This window comes from Doryrhamphus excisus, chromosome 4 (genome assembly GCF_030265055.1).
Source record: "Doryrhamphus excisus isolate RoL2022-K1 chromosome 4, RoL_Dexc_1.0, whole genome shotgun sequence".
Taxonomy (NCBI): domain Eukaryota; kingdom Metazoa; phylum Chordata; class Actinopteri; order Syngnathiformes; family Syngnathidae; genus Doryrhamphus; species Doryrhamphus excisus.
Genome location: NC_080469.1, coordinates 3,996,098 through 4,021,904, shown reverse-complemented (window position 1 = coordinate 4,021,904; position 25,807 = coordinate 3,996,098).

Genomic DNA, 25,807 nt, shown 5'->3' with positions numbered 1-25,807 from the left:
ATGTAATTATAAAATTAATTAAGCAATAAATAAATCAATAAGAATATTTGTTTTATTTATTGCTATAATTTATTATTATTATTATTGCCATTATCCAATCATTATTGTATTTTTTTTTATTTTGCAGACTACTAATTTAAAAACAAATACTGTCCGGACAATATTTATAAATTACAAAAAATGCTCATGAAGTGAAAAAAAAGCATCCTGTATGTTTTCAGCTGTGCACCAAAATTGAAGGCATCCTTCCTTGAGGATCAGAATAATCAAATGCAGCAAGACACTTCTTAAGACATACTTATTTTTTTTTAAGAAAATGTTTGCTCATTATAGAAATACATTACAAATCAAGCATAATAATAAAAAATACTTCTACATAATATTAATAATAATTATTAATTTATTTATTCATAATTTATAACAATACTACTAATTATAATATATATAATTATAATATAATTATAATTATATAATTAAATAATGATTAATTAATTTATCATTATTATTGCCTTTATTAAATCATTATTGTATTTTTTTTTATTTTGCAAACTACTAATTTAAAACAGACAATATTTATAAATTACGAAAAAAGTATCCTGTATGTTTTCACCTGTGCACCAAAATCCTTGGTCTAGTCCTTGCCCTTACAGAAGGCCTTGTGGAAGTCGTTACGTTGCTTTTCCATAATCCTGCTAACTAATAAAGGAGGACATTTTTTGTCAGGTGGACCATTTTAATCCTTTTAATGGTCGAACACCTGCCCCACTGGTTGTTACCACAAAAATCACGAGCTGATTGTACATCATCTGATCACGTCACCCCATCCCTTTTGTAGCTGCAGCTTAAAGCTCTTGAGCGCCTTACTTATGACTTAATGACAGGTATCAAATAATGGCTGCAGCTGGCCCATGGCGGTGTGTACAGAGCAATAACTCATAAACATTGCATTATCACAGAAGCTAAAAAGCACAATGGGTTAGGGAAAGAGTATCTCTTTCAAAAGCACTGGTCACATGCTGTGCCAAAATGTAAGAAAACACGCGACTGGGGAATAATCACGCACTTAAAAGCAACAAGTTGATACACTGTACCCGCTGTCACAACAATTCACCTGCCGCCATCTTTCAGCGTGACTATTCACAGCCTCGCCATCTTTTTTTTTTTTTTTATGCCAGAGCAAATTGACATGTCATCACTTACTCTGACTGTATTGATCAAACCTCAGGTGCAAAGTGGAGACACCCGCTGAACACCTTACCTAACACTTATTTTCCTGATTCAGACGCTTGTTGATTAAGTGACATGACAATCTCGCTCCCTTTAGACCGACCTATGGGTAAACACGAGGCTGAAAGGTTGCCTCGAGCTTCTTTAGAAAAGACAACAAAAAAGCTTTAACTGTAGCGAGATGCCTTTCAATTCCATGCAAACACAGCGCTAATGTGATACAGGCTAACTAACCCCAGTGTCCACTGCGGTCACACAAGTGTCGTCTGCTGACAGCTCCTGTTAGGACTCCATTGTGTGGACACGGCCACAGAAGACAAGAGAGGAGCTAGTTCAAGCACAAAGAGAACACAGGTACACGCTGAGCTCTGTCTCATCCCAGCTGCTCTTTCTTCTGGATGTCAGTCACCCCTCAGTCCGCCGCTCAAATAGTACGGTAGCCGGGATCGGCACAACGCTGAACTCCGAAAAAACAGGTGCAGACTAAGAAATATCATCTCATAATGGTGCTGACAGACAGGTTGCTCTCAGAGTCTCAGGATGGAGTTCTTCGGTTTCCATAAGCGTTCTAGCCGTACTTCAACTCTCGTGATCTAACTGCTGGAGCAAAGGTGCTGTTGTGCCTTGTCAGTGTGGACATGGTCAAAGCAATTAACACTGTGACTTGTTCTAGATCAGGGGTCTCAAACTCAATTTACCTGGGGGCCACTGGAGCTAGGGTCTGGGCAAGGCTGGGCCACATAAGGTTTTCCAAAAAAAACAAAAAAAAACGCATTTATTAAAAACAGAAAAATGAATAAACTTTGGTTCCGATTTTCTATAAGAAAAGCACTGATAAAACATTCCACTGTTCTCAAATATCTATCTAAAATAAATAAACAAATCAAGAATAAAGAAAATCAATCAATCAAATATAATAATAATAATAATAAAACGGCAAATAATAAAAACTTAAGAAACCACACATATAGTTGGTGGTTAGACAATTTTTTTTTTCAGATTAAAATTAACAAAGCATTATTAGAGCCCTGTAGACGTGACAAAACACGACTATAGTCACATTTATACTCTTTTTATTTACAACATATTGCGCAACTGCAGGGTCTTGAGACACATGCTAACTCACAAACTCGAGAGCTCGCGACCTAAACGATAGCCTCCAAGTTATTTCCTTTAAACTTAAATAGCCAAAAACTTACCACTTCCACACGGATAGGGAGGATAACTATTAACAGTTATTTAACCTTTAACATGAACATTAATCAAACGTAATATTTTTTTCTGGGTACATGATACCATACAGCATCCATATCAAACTTGCGCGGGCCGCACTAACATTAAACTTTCATATCAAGGCGGGGGCCTCAAACTGGTGTCCTGTGGGCCACATTTGGCCCGCGGGCCGCGTGTTTGAGACCCCTGTTCTAGATATTCTAACAGGCATTAACACGGGCAAATAAACTGAAAAAACCCCAAATCATAATATTACTAGATCTAGTAGTACTGTTATGAAAATAAACTCAATAAAGTTGGAATTTTAAAAGGAGAACATAAAAGGCCTGTTATATATTCATTATGTCATACCAATATTGTCATTTTGTTTAAAAAAAAAAAATTCTGACCAGCTGTCAGGAAAATGATTTGCTATCGCACTTACTTAATGTTCTGTGTCCATTATTCGATTTAATGTTGCTAATACTAGTTATAATTATACACCGACATACTGTATGTATATTGACTAATATACACACTAATGTCACACTGACTTGCCATAACTATCTTCTCGAGGCGAGAGTCCTCCTGATTCAGATAGCCTTGGGTGTCCAGGCATGTGAGTCTGCCCTTTATCATCTCTGTCCCTCACAGAAGGAAGAGAACAACTCTCCTTTTTTTCCCGAGACATTTTTTCTAGAAGACATCTGTCCAAATTGTGTTGATTTATCTCCTTGCATCCATATTTTATTAGATGGTACCTCTCATTATTCTCAAAGAACTTGTTTCTTCTCTTGTGTATTTAGAAGCTAGAAGGCAATTGGAATCTGTATACTTCTTTCAAAGAAAAGACACAAACTTTTGCACAATGGCGATTCATTATTGTGGAGTTGATTTGCCAAAACATCGGCTATGTATTTTACAATGGATCATTGCATACTTGCATTTGTGACCCCGCTAATTTGCAGCTTTTTGTATAAAAAAAAAAAATTATTTTCCTTTTTTTCAGCAACACATCTCATTCATCCTAGTTTTTTGATAATTCCAACACAAAGTAAAGTAAAGCATCAATGTACAATTTTACGTGTTTGGATCATCTCACATTATCATTCATGAATGATAATAATATAATTGTTATATTATATTATATATACTAATACTAATTAGTGTGTGAGGCACTAACACGAGATGCTGTCACCAGAGCAATGGCAATTGAAGAGAGAAGGACAGTGTTCTGCAGCGGAATATAACCTAATAATTCAAACTGTCACACATTTAAAAATTTGAAATCAGAGGATCACATTAACACTAAATTAGCAGAAGAGTTTGGGAGTTTGTGTCAAAATATTTTTTTTTCATAATTTTACGAACGTATAACTTGGCATGATCTTCAATATTTCTCATATTTTTTTTACCTTTACTGAATGTCCAATCAGAATAAAGGCTACACTAATTACAGCCTCTCGGGGGGCATATTTCCATGGTGTTTGGGGGTTGCTATTATATGCTGTGATATATTTGTGGTCTAATTTTTTATTATTATTGCTCCTCTGCAGAATCTGCCAATTTTTGTTCTTGTCAGTCTCTAATTTAAAACTGGCAAGAGGCAAGATTTAAAGTCCTGAGTGCAGTTTACAGAGCTAATATATTAGCAAAACGAGATGATGAGCCTGAGCATAGAGTAAACTAACTAAAGTTGTTTTAACTGTGAATGGGAGCAGCGCCAAATCAGTACTGCGTCTCTCAAAACCCAGCCCAAATCCTCAGCACCGCATTATTTTGTTAAAACTTTCATGTCCTATCATTGGATCCATATTCAGCCTTGCCATATTAAAAAAGACAGAGGTCACTCAGGTCACCGAGACAAAGGCCTTTATAAAGAGAGTGGAAGCCCTGTGTGCCAGGGATGACAGATGCCGAGACACGATTGGCCTGTTGCCGCACGGATGAGATTCGCTGTCAACAGGTCCCAATTAGCCCAATCAGAGTGGAAGGAAACGGCACAGAAAAGAGACTTTGTTAGTGCCGCTGTTTGTGAAGCTGGAGGCAAAAACAAAACACAATCGGGAGCTCATTCTTCCTGCACGGCATTCTATGGGGGCAAATTAATTCGGCCTTGTTGTAGCGTAGCTTTGTTGACACGCACTGCAGCGAGGGCCGCATTGTCTCAGACGTAAATGTTGCCGCTGATGTAAATACGACCGTCTGCTTTGCCTTTTGTGTTTGTGAATAGCAGTCAACGAGTAGCGCTACTTCCTGACACAAATGTGTCATCGGGAGCCTTTCAAAATGCGAACAAAAAACCACCGTGATCTAAGCAGGCTGCAGTTCACATGAAAGTCCATGTGAGAAAATTAAAGCGAGGGCACCCACAAGGAAATATGCTGCCACAAAAACGGAAGTTGGGAAAAACTATTTTGAAGCACTGCTGAAAACAAACAATAGGAGATAGTGATACCTTAAAAATTTTAAGATTGTCTTTGTAACTTTAGGAGAATTAGATCTAAATAAACACATAAATGCACATACCATTATAAACATTCCTGTAATTCTATAGATGGAAAACAGGAACTCTTTTATCACATCCGGCAAAAGAACAACTAGGTGACCTTGACAAGCCCGAGTCATCAACCAGGACTCAGTGAGTGAAGAGACATTGATCCTTGACCCGAGGAAATCACATAGCTGCAGAAGAACTGAAGGTCTGATTCATGCTGAAAATATCAGCAGGAGTCTTGATGGCAAAGGTGAGGATGGACAGGTAATTGGGAAGGTGGAGCAGAGATGCCCTTTGTCTCTGGACCTCCCATTTTCTATGCATGATGTCTCTTTGTTGGACTTTTCCTAAAAGGTCCGTTAAGCGTTTCCAAAAGACTGCGCTTTTATTAGTGTTGTCACTATATACAGTGGATTCCTGCACATTTGAGATTCAACATTCATGAATCTAGAATGCAAATTTGTCGATTTTTGGTCAGAACATTTTGATTATTTATTAGCACTGTGTAATTATAATGTTTGTCTATATGTTCCCTGCAATTGGCTGGCAACCAGTCCAGGGTGTACCCCTCCTCTCACCCAAAATCAACCTGGATAGGCTCCAGCATAACCCACGACCGTAGTGAGGATAATGTGGCATTGAGAATAAATTTTAATTTTAATTGACGCTGGCATGGTGGTCGAGTGGTTAGCACGCAGACCTCACAGCTAGGAGACCAGGGTTCAATTCCACGCTCTGCCATCTCTGTGTGGAGTTTGCATGTTCTCCCCGTGCATGCGTGGGTTTTCTCCGGGTACTCCGGTTTCCTCCCACATTCCAAAAACATGCTAGGTTAATTGGCGACTCCAAATTGTCCATAGGTATAAATGTGAGTGTGAATGGTTGTTTGTGTATATGTGCCCTGTGATTGGCTGGCGACCAGTCCAGGGTGTACCCCGCCTCTCACCCGAAGACAGCTGGGATAGGCTCCAGCACCCCTGCAACCCTTGTGAGGAAAAGCGGTAGAAAATGAATGAATGGATGAATTTTAATTGACATTATCCATCTATTTTCCTCACAAGGGTCGAGGGCATGCTGGAGCCTATCCCAGCTGTCTTCGGGCGAGAGGTGGGGTACACTCTGGACTGGTCGCCAGCCAATCACAGGGCACATATAGACAAACAACCATTCACACTCACATTCATACCTATGGACAATTTGGAGTCGCCAATTAACCTAGCATGTTTTTGGAATGTGGGAGGAAACCGGAGTATCCGGAGAAAACCCACGCATGCACGGGGAGAACATGCAAACTCCACCTCTACAGAGATGCCAGTACGGGGAATCGAACCCTGGCCTGCGCTCTAACCACCATGCGGCCCTACATGACATTATAATATATATTTTTTAAAGTTTTCCCAAAAAGTAGGCTCCTTTACCATAAATAGGTAATAATTTAGAAATACATGATAATGCAAGTAAAATGTATTGGCCATTACATGATACTGGTTGGAAATTGTTGGACTAGTGTTAATGGAATACCAAGTGTACATGTTATAAGCAGCAAGCATAAATATGCCAGTGCTCCATAGCCTGGCTGAGGATTCAATGGATGTATTTTTTTGTGCAATGTCACATACCAAGGCACAGTCTGCTTTGGGGGAAGATTTCCCTGAAGGCTTTCTACACATGAATTCCGTCTCCTGGAAAGGCTTTTAGAAATCAGAGGACGAGATCCAGGAAGTCAGGTGATATAGTATAAATAGTGCATTTCCACTCAGGGAGTTGTTGGTGGTGGTAGATGAGTGATAAGCGCAGGACTCAAACCCAGGAGACTAAGTGAGTAAAGCCTAATGTTACATTGTTTAATTGTTATTTTTAGACGACTGTGTAAAAAAAAAAACTCCAAAACATGTTAACCACAGAGAGAAGCAGACTATTCACACGCAGGAATGCAGACAAGGAGAGATGATTGATTGAGTGCACAAACAGTATTGGTGAGTAAGGGGGTGTTGGTGCCTTGCTTGAGGGCAACTCTCCAACAACAAGTTGCAATTTATTTTTGGAACTCTTACAGACTAAATGACTGCCATAGTATTTTATTTCATAAAAAAATAATCAAAAGTCTGGGCTGCACGGTGGAAGAGTGGTTAGCGCGCAGACCTCACAGCTAGGAAACCAGGGTTCAATTCCACCCTCGGCCATCTCTGTGTGGAATTTGCATGTTCTCCCTGTGCATGCGTGGGTTTTCTCCGGGTACTCCGGTTTCCTCCCACATTCCAAAAACATGCTAGGTTAATTAGCGACTCCAAATTGTCCATAGGTATGAATGTGAGTGTGAATGGTTGTTTGTCTATATGTGCCCTGTGATTGGCTGCCGACCAGTCCAGGGTGTACAGCTGGGATAGGCTCCAGCACCCCCCACAACCTTCGTGAGGAAAAGCGGTAAAAAATGACTGAATCAAAAGTCTAAGATTAAGTTATAGTTTCAGTCTCTCCACTATCATAACATGTGATATGTAATTAACGGTGACCTGTCCAGGTTTGAGTCTGCCTTTTGTCTGATTATCTGGGATAGGCTGCAGTTCCCAGAGAGCCTAAAAGCGGTTGAAATGGATGGATGTGTAGATGGATCGATACAGTTCATTTGAATTTCTGATTGAAAAACCATTCTGTCCATTGTTGTCTGTTTCAATAAAATATTAAAAACTCCTTTCAGCATGAACTGCAAAATACAACCACAATAACAAACTTGTTATGTTTTCATCAAAGTTGAGCGTTATTATCCTGACAAATCTCTGATACAGACTCTTTATCAGATCAGTTTCGATAAAACACGTGTTGACAGATTAGCGTTAAATTGGTGTATGCACATACATCGGGTTTGCAGAATGCAGCATGGCAACGGGTGATCTTCTAAAAGAAACAGGAGACGTTGTTATGCTGTGCCAGTCACTGGTTTCAGTCAACTATTTGAATGTAAGGGGATACCCGGTGCTTGGGGTTAATAGTCACGTCTAAGGGTCTCAAGGATCTCTGTTTTTTTCTTTGGTCTGAAGGCCAAGACTGAGGAATCTCTCTGAGATCAAAGCATGGGGCTCATAAACGTTGCATCCGTATCTCCATCCCTGTTTGTCTGGTGACCAGGTCTACAGTAAAAAAAAAAAAAAAAAACTTGCGACCTACAGAGTGCTTGATATCAAAGTTATGTGCTACTTGAGTCCAAGAACAAATGTTTAGACATTACTTCAGCTTTGCTAAGCCAACACTGAAATCACAGTGAGCTTGGTAAACAGTAAAATTAGCAGGAAAATTACTGTACAGCAGACCTGAGTTCAATCCCATCCTCGGCCATTCATGTTCTGAATTGTGACTATTAAAGATTGAGAAGATTGGATCAGTTGTACTTTTTTGGAATACTTGAAACCATTTTCACCCAGACTGTACCTCCAGCAGCTCCCAGGTAAGTTGAGTTTGAGACCCCTGCTTTAAAGACTCTGTATAATGTATCCCATGGGCCTCTTCAAGAGGCCATTGAACAGTGCGGACCGATCAACGGTGGCCCCAAATTCTCAGGTGGGAGCAGGACCCAAACTAATGATGTGGATCACAAAAGTATTAAATATTATTGTGATTCATCATCAAGGGTAAGCTTTCAGTTCTTCTTACCGTGTTATTATGTAATGTATAAATTAATAATAATAATGAATTTTAAATAACCTACGGCATCCCCATGGTTATGATCCAAACACACAGTCTTACATAAGCAGGAAAAAGTATTTAAAGGCCCACTGAGATTTCTCTGGGAGGTGGTATTCTGCAAAGAAATGGTGCTTTGCAGTATATCATGTATATGGAGTGTGAGATTGACCTGTTTATTTTACTAGTAGAACACATATTTGGGAAACCAATGACCAGTTCACTAATGAAGGAGAATTCAACATGTGCTATCCAGATTTGAACTTTAAGTGTTTACATGTTTTTAACATTATTGGAGACCTTTAGACATAGTCACTTTTACATTTGTATTACTCATTAAAATATACAAAACAAAACAAACCATGTAAGATATAAATAAGACTTGTGCTGGTGTGTGTTGTTATGAATGTGTTCTGGTGCTGAAAGAGTAGCAAAGAAGACAAAAGATAGGACAAAGCAAAAGGCATATAAGAGGAACTAGGGCATGGTAACTGCATCTCGTACCCAAATTTTAGCTGAGAAACAACCGGCCATCTAAAAAAAACACTTGTTAGTTGGGACACTCGTATGGCAAGGTAGCACTGTGTGAATGGCAATCAAAAAATACAAGCAGTACCTTCTCATTTCTGTCTGGCCGTCAATGTACTCCAATGTAGGCAGTAGATAAATAACTACTGTCTTGTTGAGAGCCATCTGCCAGGCCTAAACTTACGTAGCCGGTCTGGACTGACACTGGCTGGAATTGAACTCTGCATTGTGTTCTTTTGGTAAAGGAGGCTGCAATTTCTTCGCCAACCAGAAGAGGGCGTTTATTTCTGTACACAACAAACAAAATGTACAGCAGCTTTAGCACACTTGCACAAGTTTACTACAGAAAAGTACATAAAACAACGAATTCCTTAAAACTAACTCATACAACAACGGTAACTTTTGCAAGGTGCCCTTACATGCCGTACATTATACAAGCACGTACCGGGGGTTAAACGTGTAACATATTAATATTGTATATGTAATTAACAATCGCTGCCACCGACTAGCATACCTCGTCCTCGGCAGTCCAACAGGCGACTGTAGAAGAGCGCGCCAGAAAGGCAGGAAGTGACATCACACGGTGTCAAAGTTCACACAACAAAATAAATACAAAATAAAATAATTCACAATGAAAAAAAATGCATAAAGAAATACATACAAGAAACGAATTATCGGTGAAATGAAATTGAGTAAAAAATACAATACACTTTTTTTTGTCCTTTTCTGTTTCCCCCTTGAGGTTCCACTTCCACTGCTGCATTTCCTCAAACTACGGTGTGGGCTGAGGGTCAAAAATAAGACGTGCACACGTTAATTTCAAATGAAAAAAATAGTAATTTTATTAATGCGTAACATCAACAGCGGCAACAATGAACAAACAACTGTTATTTATATTTCATATAATATTGTCAAATTAATGTCGTGAATTTATTATTTTCATAAAGCCATAAACCACTGTGGTTGAACATTTAGTATCAACTTCTGGTGGAAATATTTACATTTCAACCAAATTTATATTCAAGTTTATGGTCAGGATGCGTGTCTGTCGCTCTGCTGCCGCCTTTGCCTTGCCTGCCTGGGCGGAGCTACCTGCGCACACCTGCTTGCAATCACTCATCATTGGTATTTAAGCCAGGCGCCTGGACTTGTTCGATGCCAGATCTTTGTTCCATGCACACCAGTCTTGTCCGTTGCCTTACTTGGGTAGCTTGATGTCATGTTGTATGGTTATTCTGTTCTCTTGTCCTTTTAGTAATTTTTTTCACCCTGCTCAATTCCAGCAGTCGCTGCCGTTTTACTTTTTGTGTAGTATTTTTTTTCTCTGCAGTGTTTTTTGTTCAGTGTTTTATGTTGTATTTTCTACCCTTGCGGGACACTTTTTGTATTAAGCATTATTCTTTAATATTTTTGTCGTTCTCTGAGTTAGGATCCAGACAGCCGAGCCAAATCCTAACATTTATATATTAATAAAAATATTTAAAAAAATAATAATTTCAGAAAGCTTGACTTTCTGATCAATTGTCAATTGCTTCCTGTTTTCCCACCTGCCAGTCAAAGCCAAATCATTTAGGTTATTCTGGCCTGAAGCATGGCGGCATGTCAAACTCAGCCTACCTGTCCACCAGTGGTGGAAATAAGGTGAACATCGCAAGGTTAAGACCTTCTGATATAGTAGTTCTAAAACAGCATAGAGTTACTGCATACATCCTGTATACACACATAATTGTGTGTGTGTGTGTGTGTGTGTGTGTGTGTGTGTGAGTTTGATGTGATATTTTCAGTGTCTGCCACAATGAAATACACACCTTTCCAATTTTAATACGTCCCAGCATGCCTATAAAGCAGCAGCACTTGTGTTATTCTTTCAGCAATGTTCATTTCACACTGACAGGGCCTCTGTTAACTAGCCGCACGGCCTCAGTGTGCACTGCCAGGTTTATTGCAACACACACACATGCTAATATTGCAAAGAATAGGTATTATATTTTTAACATCAGTTACATTTGTTCCCATCTGCAGCACAAAAACATTATTACTGCAGAAAACAGTCACCCTAAGGTGGAACCTTGTGTACTGTTCCATGTCTGCTTATTATACGCCATTTAGCCTTGTTTTTATGGAAAAAAGTTGCTTGCAAATTCTAAATTTCCCTGTTGGTTTGGGCTTGTTTTCAAAGAGCAAATCACTTGTTTGTTTTGCAAGGCGGGCCCATAACAAACATATAAGTGCAGTTGATTCAGCCGATTCAGCTGTTCTATCGACCATCATTACAATTCATGAGTGGTGAGTACTCGGGGTGCTCAGATCGATGGGCAACATATCAGTATTGGTCAATTTCTGTGAAAAAAAAAACATTTGTGACAGTCAGAAAGCTAAACTAATAACCTGAAAATAACCTGAAAAATAATTGAGTTATGACCAGTTTATGTTATGACCAGAGTTTTGTCTAAATTAAAGTAATTTTATGGTTTATTTTTTTATATCATATAGCCAGGATCAGGGGTGCAGCCAGGAATTTTGGCTGCCATGAAAAAAAAATCACATTGCCCTCCCATTATTAATTAATTACTCATTTTATTAGTAATTACCTATTCTTGGGTGCCTTGGCAATCAAGTGACCTAGGAATTGTCCTGACTTTTCCCTAATACGGCATCCCTGGACAATAGCACTCATTACAAATGAATTGAAAAATGCATAATTAATTCATTCATTCATTTTCTACTGCTTATCTTCACGAGGGTCGCGGGGGGTGCTGGAGCCTATACCAGCTGTCTTTGGGCGAGAGTCGGGGTACAACCTGGACTGGTGGCCAGCCAATCACAGGGCACATATAGACATATATATAATATATATATGTATATAACCTAGCATGTTTTTGGAATGTGGGAGGAAACCGGAGTACCTGGAGAAAACCCACGCATGCACGGGGAGAATTGAACTCGGGTCTCCTAGGTCTGAGGTCTACGTGCTAACCACTCGGTGACCGTGCAGCCCCAGTGAGTACCTATGCATTAAATATGTTAAATAAGTGTGTGCAACATATGTTAATTATGCATTTAGCATGTTGGCTTTATCGAACTATAGCAATTAAAGACAATTTCAACAGTCACATTTATTGCAAATGTTAAGACAAAATCGGAGAACAGCGTGAATATCATGCAGGAGGTTTTGGAGGTATAGAACTGAGTTCAGCTTTGTTAAAAATACACATTTTTCGTAACAATTGTAACATTTACTGGTAGGTGTGGAACATTACTCACAAGAAAAAGCAGCACAAGATATACTTTATTTGGAGATTTGCAATGTAATATGAGTTGTCGTGCAGCTACCTACTGCACATATACAATAGTAACAGCCAAATATACAGTTTGAAAAGCCTTACTTTCACACAAAAGCCTATGAAAACAACTGGTATTCCAGCGATATGACCTCTCCACATACATACATGTACTGTTTCAGACAAACGCTGATCTCAGGCCCAATGAATAAGGTCCCTTTGGGGCTCTAGTATGTAATTTATGTTCAAACAAAAAAAAGTTGAGACAAGGACTTATGGCCTATGAACTGTTTGTGTTAGCTGCCTCGTTAAAGGGATCACCCTGTCGGTTTCAGCTGTGTGTGAATTTGAAACAAAAAAATAGCGTGTGTGTGGGTAAGAGTAAGAGAGAGTACCATTTACAGCAAATGACATATGGTGAGTGAAAATTAATATCACAAAAAGCTACTAAATGTAAGCTTATTAAAACAAATACATGATTTGTAGACGGCCACTGTGTAGTACTTGCATAACTAATGAGACGGTGGATGAAAATGACTTTTTCAGGTGCTCTGCCTGGCGAGGAAGTAGGAAAATTACAACATAATCAACCTTTCAACCTTTCATACATTAATCCAGTGGTTCTCAATTATTTTCTGTCATGGCCCCCCCTCCTCGAATTGAAAAAAATATTTATTTATCTGTACTATACAGAGTGAACTCAAAAATTAAACTAGGAAAATATAATGAAATTGAGAGTTCTGAAGCACACAAGCGTATTTAAAAGTTAAATTGCATGTTGAGTAAGAAAAATGTGTACATGTTGGCAGGTCTGCACTCACATTGAAATTACTCCCTGCCTCTCATGCCCTTTTAATCGAAAAAGAAGAAAACAGCATTTCTGGCTCATTGATATCCCATGTGGCTGCACGGCGGTCGAGTGGTTAGCACGCAGACCTGGGTTCAATTCCACCCTCGGCCATCTCTGTGTGGAGTTTGCATGTTCTCCCCGTGCATGCGTGGGTTTTCTCCGTGTAGTCCGGTTTCCTCCCATTCCAAAAACATGCTAGGTTAATTAGCGACTCCAAATTGTCCATAGGTATGAATGTGAGTGTGAATGGTTGTTTGTCTATATGTGCCCTGTGATTGGCTGGCCACCAGTCCAGGGTGTACCCCGCCTCTCGCCCAAAGACAGCTGGGATAGGCTCCAGCACCCCCGCAACCCTTGTCAGGAAAAGCGGTAGAAAATGAATGAATGAAATTGCATGTTGAGTAAGAAAAATGTGTACATGTTGGCAGGTCTGCACTCACATTGAAATTACTCCCTGCCTCTCATGCCCTCTTAATCCAAAAAGAAGAAAACAGCATTTCTGGCTCATTGATATCCCAAGTGGCTGCACGGCGGATGAGTGGTTAGCGAGCAGACCTTGGTTCAATTCCACCCTTGGCCATCTCTGTGTGGAGTTTGCATGTTTTCCTCGTGCATGCGTGGGTTTCCTTTGGGTACTCCGGTTTCCTCCCACATTCCAAAAACATGCTAGGTTAATTAGCGACTCCAAATTGTCCATAGGTATAAATGTGAGTGTGAATGGTTGTTTGTGTATATGTGCCCTGTGATTGGCTGGCTGGGATTGGCTCCAGCACCCCCGCAACCCTTGTGAGGATAAGCGGTATGAATGAATGAAGGATATATCAAGTGTACATGTAACCCGTTTGGGTCCATCAAATGAGAATTGAGAGCGATAGCCGGTGACCTCAAAGGCTGAGCTGTCATTTCAATGTCCAGCACGACTCTTCAGGCATCAGCGAGTGACGTTTACCAACGTACTTTCTCACAGCTGCACCAACTGACGTTACACACACAACATGTGTCCATGTTCTCGAGTAAAATATGACCTGTGTTCTGCATGCAAAGTTCTCTGCCGCAGTATTTACATTAGGGCTCATTGCTGCACAATGACTCTACTATATAAGAGAGAGCTTCTGCAGTCTAATGAGCTTTGCTTAAAACCCTCTGACAGATGCTACGAACAAGAAACACCGCTTTTGCATGATTGACTTGATGAACCGTGTTTGTCATTCTCATAATATCCAATTTGTGGATTTACTGCAACATCTGTAGTCTCCACGAACAGAGGTAATTCAAAACCTCCCATAAAATATGAACTATGTCTTACCCACCAAGTGCTGTTATATAGTATATTTCAGCTTGTTTCCCAGGCTGTTTTTAGATGTGTTATATCCGTGGGCATCAGTCATAATGCCAAGGTCGTGGCTTCTAGATGGCTTTTCCACTATTAGAACTCATTAAAGCTCATTAGGCGTCAGCTGCTGTCTTGTCCCCCCCCACCCCCCCATACTCTCTCACATACACAACCTGGACAGATGGACAGGCGCACATTCCTCACACAAACACACTTATAAAATACACAAACATGAATACAGCCACTACTGCGACCCCATGTGATACACACTCATAGCATTGCAAATGGCAAATGGCGGTGGTAGAGAGTACTTAGAAACGGGTGTTTGGTAAACGGAGAAGGCTGGGAGTCAGGGAGTAAAGTGGGCGAGAGCAGCAGGTGTTTCATTTTCAGGTCCCACAGGGTGCATTCCTCCATTCTAAACAACACGCCAAGGTAGTGCGGCTGTCTGGAAACAAGTTCATCAACAGCTTGTGACACGCTGCTCTCGAGCAAGGTCACACGGTCGGGCAGTTTGAGCAATGAGAAGTGTTGGAAGCCCGGAAACCAGCTCTCCTTGGCCGATGACCGGTCTATTAAAACAGAGTTTAGATTTGAGGTACAGTACATATTGCTTCCAGGACCAGGACCACAACACCCACCAATTGGGGATGTTCAATACCAGTCCAAAGCCACAATAAATAGTGGAGTGGCAACCGGAGTGTAACTGACTCAATACAATAGAACGATACAAAAAAATAAAAAAGCTATCTTATTGTTAGAGAGTATCACCAATCAGCTTATAATTTTAGTGTAATTAAACTTTTTGGAAAAAGTTATGAATTTGAACCATCTGATTTTTAATGCACAAACAGATGGATATCATTTGCCTCTCTTCATCCATTCAGTTTTATTCTTGGTGACTTTTGTATGGCTAGTTCCCTTGCCACTGGTTGTAAAATTGCCTACGATCCCTAGAAGTTACTCAGGTAGTACAGGACGTCACACCTACACCCACACCCACTGTGGCCATAAGAATTGTTTTTTTGACCAACATGACCAAAGTTGACCAACGTTTTTTTACATGTGAACTCACCGCCATTAGTTTTTGCACTGTTTTCATTTCAGTATATCTTACTGTATTTATTTGACCATTTTTGGTGTTGTTTTGCATGATGTAATGGTGACGTTTCTGGCACATAACACAGAGCTATTCGATGGAACCTGCCTCAAAATCTGTGAGACCCACCATGATGTTCTTCAAAGCATTTTAGGTTAACAACACACTTCACCTTCCATGGAAACATGATGGAAAACAACAATTTTTCAAAATGTATTGATTGGAAAAATAACTCTGAGTCATAATTCAATCATGGACACTGAGTGGGACGGTTGCTCTGAGGGACTGGCCAATCACAGAGCGTGAACAGTGAATACACGATTACGAATAATGACTTTTTAATGTACTTGTTTCATGTTCATACTCATCATAAATGCATTATCCGTAATGTCATTCCCTTCTCTATGCATTCTAGTGCGAGAAAACAAGTTAATATAAGCTAGCTAACAATGAACGTCATGGGAAATACATATTTTATGCTAAAGCCCTAAAAAAAATGCAAATGTCTCATTTACATAACAGACTTCTATATTAACCAAGCTACAGTGATACAGTCAACACAAAAAAGTGGTTTGTAGCGGTTTCAGATGTTTTTACCTGAGGCCTGGAGTCTTGTGCTGGAACACATAGTCAGCATAGTCATCTTGCTTTGAGTTCCCCTTGAGGGACTGACAGTAAAATGATGATGACAGGAAGAGAATGTTGATTCAGGTTCATAGGTCAATGGCATGGGTGTACATCCCTGCTGGCTGCCACGTACTGAAGTGTACCAGCCAGGAACGGGATGCTGAGCAAAGGGAGCTAAAGCAGCAGGAGGGGGACTTTCTGCAGAGGAATGGGTTGTTTCAGTCCATTAAATTGCAGGATAATAATAGTGGGAGGTAACACAACTGTAGCAGCAGGAGCTGCTCTCCTAAAGAGAAAATAATATGTTAAAGATTGAAGCAGGAATTCATGTTGACTTCCCATTGCAATCATTAAAAGGCTAATAAACAACTGCATTTTTTTTTCACTTGACATTCAGTCCCTATCCTGCCTGTGTCTCACACAAAAAAAACTATTACTTAGACTAGCTCACACCAAAAAGAATTATTATTAATACATTTGCAGGATGTATGTTTAATAGATCAGATAGATCGACCAAAACAGTTTGCAGTATGGCAATTGGTCACAGCTAAGTTTGTACAGTATCTCCATCTCCTTGAGTGTTATGGTAATGGTAATGGTTTTATTTCATTTGAACATGCATCAGATTACAATTGAATGCATCACATAATCAGTTCACAGTTCCACATGTCCAAAAGGAGTAGGAAGAAGCAAAGCTTATTAAATCCTACCCCTCCATCTGGTACTTTTACAATCAGTAACTGTTACATTTGTTCACTTCCTGCTTTCTTAATTAAATTAAATTAAATTAAATTAAATTAAATTAAATTAAATTAAATTAAATTAAATTAAATTAAATTAAATTAAATTAAATTAAATTAAATTAAATTAAATTAAATTAAATTAAATTAAATTAAATTAAATTAAATTAAATTAAATTAAATTAAATTTAATTTAATTTAATTTAATTTAATTTAATTTAATTTAATTTAATTTAATTTTTAAATTTAATTTAGCTCCCTTTGCTCATTAATTAATTTAATTTAATTTAATTTAATTTAATCCAATTTAATTTAATTTAATTCAATCCAATTTTATTTTATTTTATTTTATTTTATTTTATTTTATTTTATTTTATTTTATTTTATTTTATTTTATTTTATTTTATTTTATTTTATTTTATTTTATTTTATTTTATTTTATTTTATTTTATTTTATTTTATTTTATTTTATTTTATTTTATTTTATTTTATTTTATTACTCAATCCATAGTTTGATTCCACATACTGAAATGCTATGGCTTTTTAACGTAGTCTTAGCAAGTGTTTCGAATGTAGTTCTTCCCTGAGATCATATTTCTTATGCCTTATGCATTATTTTAGCTGTTTGAAGATGAACTATATCAGCAAGTTGAAGTATTTGTGATTTTAGAAATAAGGAGTTAGTATGTTCTCTGTAGGCGGCATTATGAATTATCCTTACTGACCTTTTTTGCAATGAAGATTGCTTTTATAGTTATTACCCCATATTTCCACACAGTCAAGAACATGTGCTTTGAAACCAAATCTCTAGACATAGGTTCAAGAAAATAAACCTCTCCTCCTTTTCAGTGTTTGTTGTAATCTGCACAAGTGGCAAGAGATTTGTTGTGTTCAAGAGCTGGAGGGATATTACCTGTTTGTGCGCTTACATGGTTGAGGAGATAAATATCACCGGTGTAGAACCTTGTGTTGTACATCTCTGTTCCATCTCTCCACCCTTTACTGTGAAGAATCAGATATAGTCCCAGGCTATTTATAAGGTTACAATGGCCCTGTCATGGTGGTTGAGATTAATGAAGACTGTTTATGTGGCTGGGGGGGCTTTGGGGATTCCGCTTTCCTGCTGCACATGTTCTTGAAGGCTGTTAACCTCAGCCAAGCACAAGACCGTTTGACGCACTGCAAAGTGGTCGCTCGCTTGACAGCGTGGAGGATTGTTTACTTTGATTTTACTATATTTGCTCAGTAATTGACACCTGATTACGTTAAAAAAACATACAAAATAGCGAATAATCATGTGGTCACTGCATCCTTTGAGTCTAGTCATGTGGAAGTGACCTGCTACATAATCCGACTGTTGTGTTTCAACATTAGTCATAGGTGTTGTATCCAAGGGACAATCGTACAATGCAGTGAACTCTCCAGCCCGTAGTGAACTTTCCCTCAGGCGGCCATATGATATGTTGTAAGGATGTCAGCATATCAGCTCATCAGATGAAGGGTGGCGATTTAAAAAAAGAACACATCACCTGCAAGGTCACACAATAGCCTTCCCTTGTAGTCACTCTGGGGGTTATGTAAAGGGCTGCAGGGGGAGGAAACATCATAGAATCATACTGCAGTTAATACATATGTACACATATGGCCATGTTATTTACATATTTTATTTAGCTCACCTCCTGACCATCTATACCAGGGGTCGGGAACCTTTTTGGCTAAGAGAGCCATGAAGGCCAGATATTTTAAAATGTGTATCTGTGAGAGCCATATACATTTTGAATGCAATAAAATGTGTGCATTTTTATGTAAGACCAACAGTTTTAGATATAATGGGCTCTAATTATGTAGACCAGGCACACTACCCCACGGCAATGGGGTGTGGCCAGCACACTTTCGTGAGCAGCGCAGTGTCTAATAATAAATCAAATACTTGCTGCCATTAATGCAACTTCTGCTGCTGCATAGTTTTGAACCGTATTCAGTACACGTATTTCATTCTTTTGGCCATCTTCGTCAAAAGGCTTGGTTCTGCAGCTTTAGCTATTTGACTAAAGGAGGAAAGTTTACATTTACATGTTTTTTTGACATCTCAATGACCGAGGTAGACTACAGCATTACCCAGTAATAATCAAGTTTTGGTGTTTGACCTGGAAAATATCATCAGGAAAGATAGATATGGTTGGCCGTATTGCAGCAGAATATAGATGGACGAATTAAAATGCATAAGAAAGTTGTTGATTTTGAATATTATTTTCAACAGTCATTTCTGTGATGGTTTACTTTAAAATGTTAGCAAAAATGCATTTTTATTGTGGTAAGAAATGCTTGAGAGCCAGATACAGTCATCAAAAGAGCCCTACCTGGCTCCCGAGCCATAGGTTCCCTACCTCTGATCTATACTGTATAATGAATACAATAAACATATCTCACCATGTCACCAAATGTTGGTGACTATGGTGGCTATAATTCGACGGGCAGCGTCCACACTTCCGCAGAGCTCGGTGTCCGCACTTCGTTTCAAGTGTGGTCTCCGACAACACTCGGTATAAAGGGGTTTTTATCCATTAGCACTTACCCCTTACCTTTTTGTTTAACGAGAATTGGGACAGCACTTGATTCTTGTGAAAGCGCAAAACCGATGGATTCACTGTCTTACATATACTTCATTCATTCATTCATTTTCTACCGCTTATCCTGTGCTGGAGCCTATCCCAGCTGTCTTCAGACGAGAGGCCGGGTACACCCTGGACTGGTCGCCAGCCAATCACAGCATTAAGTCCAATTACTGAAGAAACTTCTTCAACTAGTCAACAATGTACTCTGCCTCTTTCCCCAAAATCAGCTGGGATAGGCTCCAGCACATTCATGACCCAGATCCACATCTATGATAAAAGTCATATGCCATCTCTCAAGTTTTATATGTGTGCATATTCAAGGCATGTGTTAACAACAAGTGCGTGTTTTGTGTGTGTGTGTGTGTGTGTGTGTGTGCACCAGCCCTATGGGTGTGAGATACCTATCTGGGGCCATACATCAGGGCCAGTGTGGCAGTGGGCCCATGTAATTATTGTGTCTCAATGGGACACTGTGTTATTTTTGCCCAGGGTGAGATTCTTATCTGGCCCTGTCAGCAGCCACCTGGATGGATGATCCACACTCTCCAGAGAGAAGCTAGCTGCTGCTCACCTTCCCTCTGCACCAAAGCCAACTGGCCATTTCATAGGAGCTTCCCTGAGAGACAATGTCACTCTAATGTCAAGCTCTAACAAAGATACAGGTGAGGTGATAGGAGGGACAGGGTACATACAGAAAAAGCAACCTTTCACATTCACACCAATGAGAAAGCTAAGTTAATTGCAGGCTCTAAATTGTTTATGTAAGTACAGTTGAGCCTCACTTTTCACGGGAATTACGTACATCCAACACCTAACACCCAATGGCGAAAATCCGGAAGTAATTTATAGGCCAATAAAATTACTATTTTAAACACATTGCTCGCTCCGACACCAGCAAATCCTTCTGCCTAGCTTGACCTTGACGTTCTGCTCCAATTTGAGATCATTGGCAATAAAAGTGACTTTAACTTCCCACATTCCAAAAACTATTAGGTTAACTATATTAGGTTAATTGGTGACTCCAAATTGTCCGATTGGGCTGGCGATCAGTCCACAGTGTACCCCGCCTCTCACCCGAAATCAGCTGGCATAGGCTCCAGCATACCCCCAAGGACATGTGGTATAGAAAATGGATGTATATGCAGTCTTCCAAAATGTGAATCTAGAAGAAATGTCTTTATTGTGAAAGTGAAACTTAATTTCACTTCTCTTTTATCACTGTGATCGTCTGCAATATTCATTCATTCATTCATTTTCTACCGCTTTTTCCTCACGAGGGTCGCAGGGGTGCTGGAGCCTATCCCAGCTGTCTTCGGGAGGCGGGATACACCCTGGACTGGTGGCCAGCCAATCACAGGGCACATATAGACAAACAACCATTCACACTCACATTCATACCTATGGACAATTTGGAGTCGCCAATTAACCTAGCATGTTTTTGGAATGTGGGAGAAAACCGGAGTACCCGGAGAAAACCCACGCATGCACGGGGAGAACATGCAAACTCCACACAGGTGGAATTGAACCCTTGTCTCCTAGCTGTGAGGTCTCGTCTGCAATATGATATATTTAATTGAAATGGCTGATCTCAGCTACTTGAAAACATTTTTTCATAGTGTTGGAAGTCTCCACCCCTGGCGCAACTTCAAGTTTGTCACTGATTCTGATTCTGAAAATTGTTGGCAAGAATGATACAGTCAGAATTATACTGACTAGAATCCATGTGACCTTCAGGTTGAACAAGATTTCCGGTACCTGCGCTGGCCACACAGCCCAACAGCATGATGGAACCACCACCAAATGTTACTGTGGGTAGCAGGTGTTTGTCTTGGAATGCTTTGTTCTTCATCCGCCATGCATACCGCCCCTTGTTATGTCCAAATAACACAATTTTTCATATTCCAAAATGAAGCGGGCTTGTCCTAATGTGCTTTAGCATCCCTCAAGCGACTCTGTTTGTGGCATGTGCGCAGAGAAGGCTTCTTCTGCATGACTCTCCCAGACTAGCTGAATAGTTGAACAATTCACAACGACACCATCTCCAGCAAGATCCTGTTATAGGTTATAGGAGCTGGTCTGTGGGTTGGATTTAAACTGTTCTCACCATCTTTCGTCTCTGCTTATCTGAGATTTGTCTTGGCCTGCCGCTCCGGGCCTTCACCAGGACTGTGCCTGTGGTCTTCCATTTTCCTCAGAGTGGAACCTGACAGCTGAAATCTCTAGTCATTTCATTTGTGACTTTTTTATTACCTTTTGTGTACTGTCTCCAGAGGAAAATAAAGTGGTATCGTTTGCAAATAATACTAGAATTTCGGTCTTTCTCTACACATGTCATTTATATATTGTGATAAGGTTTATGAAGCTGCAAATGAAACTTGTTAGAGTCTTACTTTAAGTGTAAGAAGAAGTGATACACAGGGTTTTTTGGTACAATGATGTAGGAAAAAATGTCACAGATTAATGTGATTAAAGACCCACCTCACAGATACAGTGTAGTGCTATTTGTGCTTTAGTGCGCTTTGCTTGCCTGTCCAGTTGATAAAGGCGACATTGCGGCGACAGCAATCCACAAGCAACCCACCTCTGCTACAAGCCGTCCAATAAATGATCGCATTCTGCAGAGAAACATTTTTCAAGCGACAACAATTACATTTATACCCAGTTGTGTGGTCCAACAATATCTGCCTGGTATTTTCTGTGCAAAACGGACACAATCACATCAGCTCCCAATGTCAGACAACATTCTTCTCTGGGTTGTGGGAATGGCACTTGTTTTGGAGGATCACCTTACATGGTGCAGTTTGTTTGTGATGGGTTGTGTAGTTGTATGCTCCCTGATCTATCAGCACTTTCCTTTATCCTCCTCCAATGATCCAAGAGTAAACATACTGCAGATACAAACATCCATCCATTTTCTATGCCACTTGTCCTCACTGGGTCGCAACGGGATGCTGGAACTTAACCCAGCTGACTTTGGGAGAGAAGCGGAGTACAACCTGGACTGGTCATGAGCCAATCACATATAGGCACAAACTGGAAATAATTCACACTCATATTTATGGATATCTATGAATGAGTCTGTATTTGTATTAAGTCATTATAGTAGTATTACAGCTTTAAGTATGCATGCATCTGCTGCATATAGTTATCTTCTGGACTGGAAAAATATAGACATAGTAAAAATAAAAATAATCCAATGTAATTTTAGGACAGTGTTTTGTCTAGAGTGGGGTCTCTGCGCCTTACCAGCTAAATAAGAATGTCTGAATGTGACACTGTCATCCAGCTTTGTTGCATGTATTTGCTTTTAACCAGTCCATTAGGTTCAGATAACCTCTGCCTGGTGGACCTTAGCGGCTTAAAACCATGCAACCCCACCCTTGACCTTTGCCCCGGGACAATCCACTTCACCAGTCACCCAGTTGAGAAGAAAAGTGTGTTCTTTTCCAGCTCAGATGAAGCTAATATTACAACATGAGGCTTCATTAACAAATAGTCATCTGTTTGCTGCAGTGATGACAAAGGCAGCAATTTGAAGTTGATTGAGCGGCCGTTTGGGTATCCAAACCAGAGGGGCAAGCTGCCGGTGTCAATCAAACACCAAGGTTCACTTGTCGGACATCCTTGTAAGGATGCTGCCACCATTGCTGACACAAACACCATGCTTGTGTAGTCATGGGTAAATGTGTTGTATCTAATCTGCAGATTTAGGGGAGGGATATAACCTCACATATGATAGGCCAGAAGAAAGTCAATTGACGCATAGTGTTCTTCCACCCCCGTCTGGCCGGGGAGCGTAACAGCATGATTTTATTCAAATTGGATGAAAACATTTTTAAAGATACAACATGTAAGCATCAGTATGCAGGAACCTGTAGGATCAGTGCATATAGTAAATTAAATAAGTAGTGATCCGCATTTATTGTGTTTTTACAAATAAAGTACAAAAAGGTTAATTGCATTTACAAAAGAAGCTGCTAAACGGTAGTACTAAATAATTCAATAAGTCTGTCTTTTAACTGCATTTCCGATTAATTATTAATCACTGTTTTTCAAGCACATGAAGACAATTAGATACGACAGAGATAGATGGACAAACTAATGGAGGAGTTGCTGGAGTGCAGTGCCAAATGAACCACTGCACTAACAAGCCCAAGCCCAGCAATGCATGCTGGTATTGATATGGACCCTTAGTTTGTTTATGTCTGGATTATGAACATATTCCACCCATGAGAAATGTGTGTACTTATTTTTCACAATTATGGAATAAAGTGGATGAAACTCTGTATGTTTATTTACAGTTCCATACATTTACATACACATCAAGGGAATAATGTGATGTTAGTTTAGGGCCCTTAGTCATTTATTTCAACCTTTTTTTGTCTAAGGTGGAATGATTACACAGCATATATCGTTAATATATTATATTTGGTCGTCCTACTTCTTCATGACGCTATTCACCAGTACTATGGCCACCATATTTGCATCTGCAAATTTTGGTTTGATTTTAGAACTTCTTCTCAGTCCATGTAAAATTTCTTCCAGTCAACAAGTTTTTAGTTTATTGCAAATGTGAGCCTCAGTGGTTCCTGGTTTGCTCCTGAAAATCCTAATTTGATTATTTTCATCTGAAGGTGAAAATTTTGGTGGAATTGATGGAACTGATAATTGACTAGGCCACTCCTAAGTTTTCATTTTGTTTTTCTTCAGCCATTCAGATGTGGACTTGCTGATGTGTTTTTGTATCATTGATCTGCTGCAGAACCCAATTTGGTTTCAGCTTGAGGTCACAAACAAATCACTAGAAATTCTCCTTCAAGATTTTTAGATAGAAGAATTAATGGTTCCGGGCGGCACGGCGGATGAGTGGTTAGCGCGCAGACCTCACAGCTAGGAGACCAGGGTTCAATTCCACCCTCGGCCATCTCTGTGTGGAGTTTGCGTGGGTTTTCTCCGGGTACTCCGGTTTCCTCCCACATTCCAAAAACATGCTAGGTTAATTAGCGACTCCAAATTGTCCATAGGTATGAATGTGAGTGTGAATGGTTGTTTGTCTATATGTGCCCTGTGATTGGCTGGCGACCAGTCCAGAGTGTACCCCGCCTCTTGTAAGACAGCTGGGATAGGCTCCAGCACCCCCGTGACCCTCGTGAGGAATGAATGAATGAATGAATTCATGGTTCCATTTATCACAGCAAGTCTTCCAAGTCTTGAAGCAGCAAAACAGCCCGGGCCATCGCACTACTACCACCATATTTTACTGTTGGTAACATGTCATGTTTCTGAAACTTTTATAGCAAATATAATAGGACAAACACCTTCCAAAAATGTAATTATTTTGGATCAACTGTCTTGTTTTCCAAAGATCTTGCTGATCATCATGATGTTTTCTGGAAAAATTGGGACGAGCCTTAATGTTCTTTTTGTTTAGCAGTGGTTTTTGACTTGGAATTCGAGATTGTCTTGCCGATTGTCTTTATATGGTGGAGTTATGAACACTGACCTTAACTGAGGCAAATTATGCCTGCAGTTCTTTGGGTGTTGTGTTGTGGGGTTTTTGTGACCTCTTGGATGAGTTATCACTGCACTCTTGGGGTAATGTAGGTTTGTATTGTTTTTTTCTCCCTTACTAATCAATAGTTTTATTCAAAAACTGCATTTTGTGTTATGATGATCTGATAAACATCTGATAAAAAAATTAAAATCAAAAAGGGGATAGCACTTTTTCTCACTGTATATACAGTGGTATATAATATGGTCAAAATTTGTGAAAATGTCATATTAGCACTGACAAATGTAAGTTGTCTACATGCCTTTTATCCTGGTTATCCACATGCAGAGATTGGAAAATATCACTATAATGTGTCAGCCAGCTGTGGGACGTTTCAGACTGGGACAAAATGCACATTACAGATGGTGAATATGCATTTATGTGGACAGATATTTTTCACACTGGAGTAGGGGAAAATATCAGTTTTTGAGTCTATTAATTCCTGCTTAGAATATCGACTTTCTATAAGTATGAGAACTGTTAATTGGATCAGCCAGAAAAACCAAAATCAATAGCAGCAATGAGAATCAAATTCAGCTAACTGAATCCAATTGTAAATAAGGAGCACA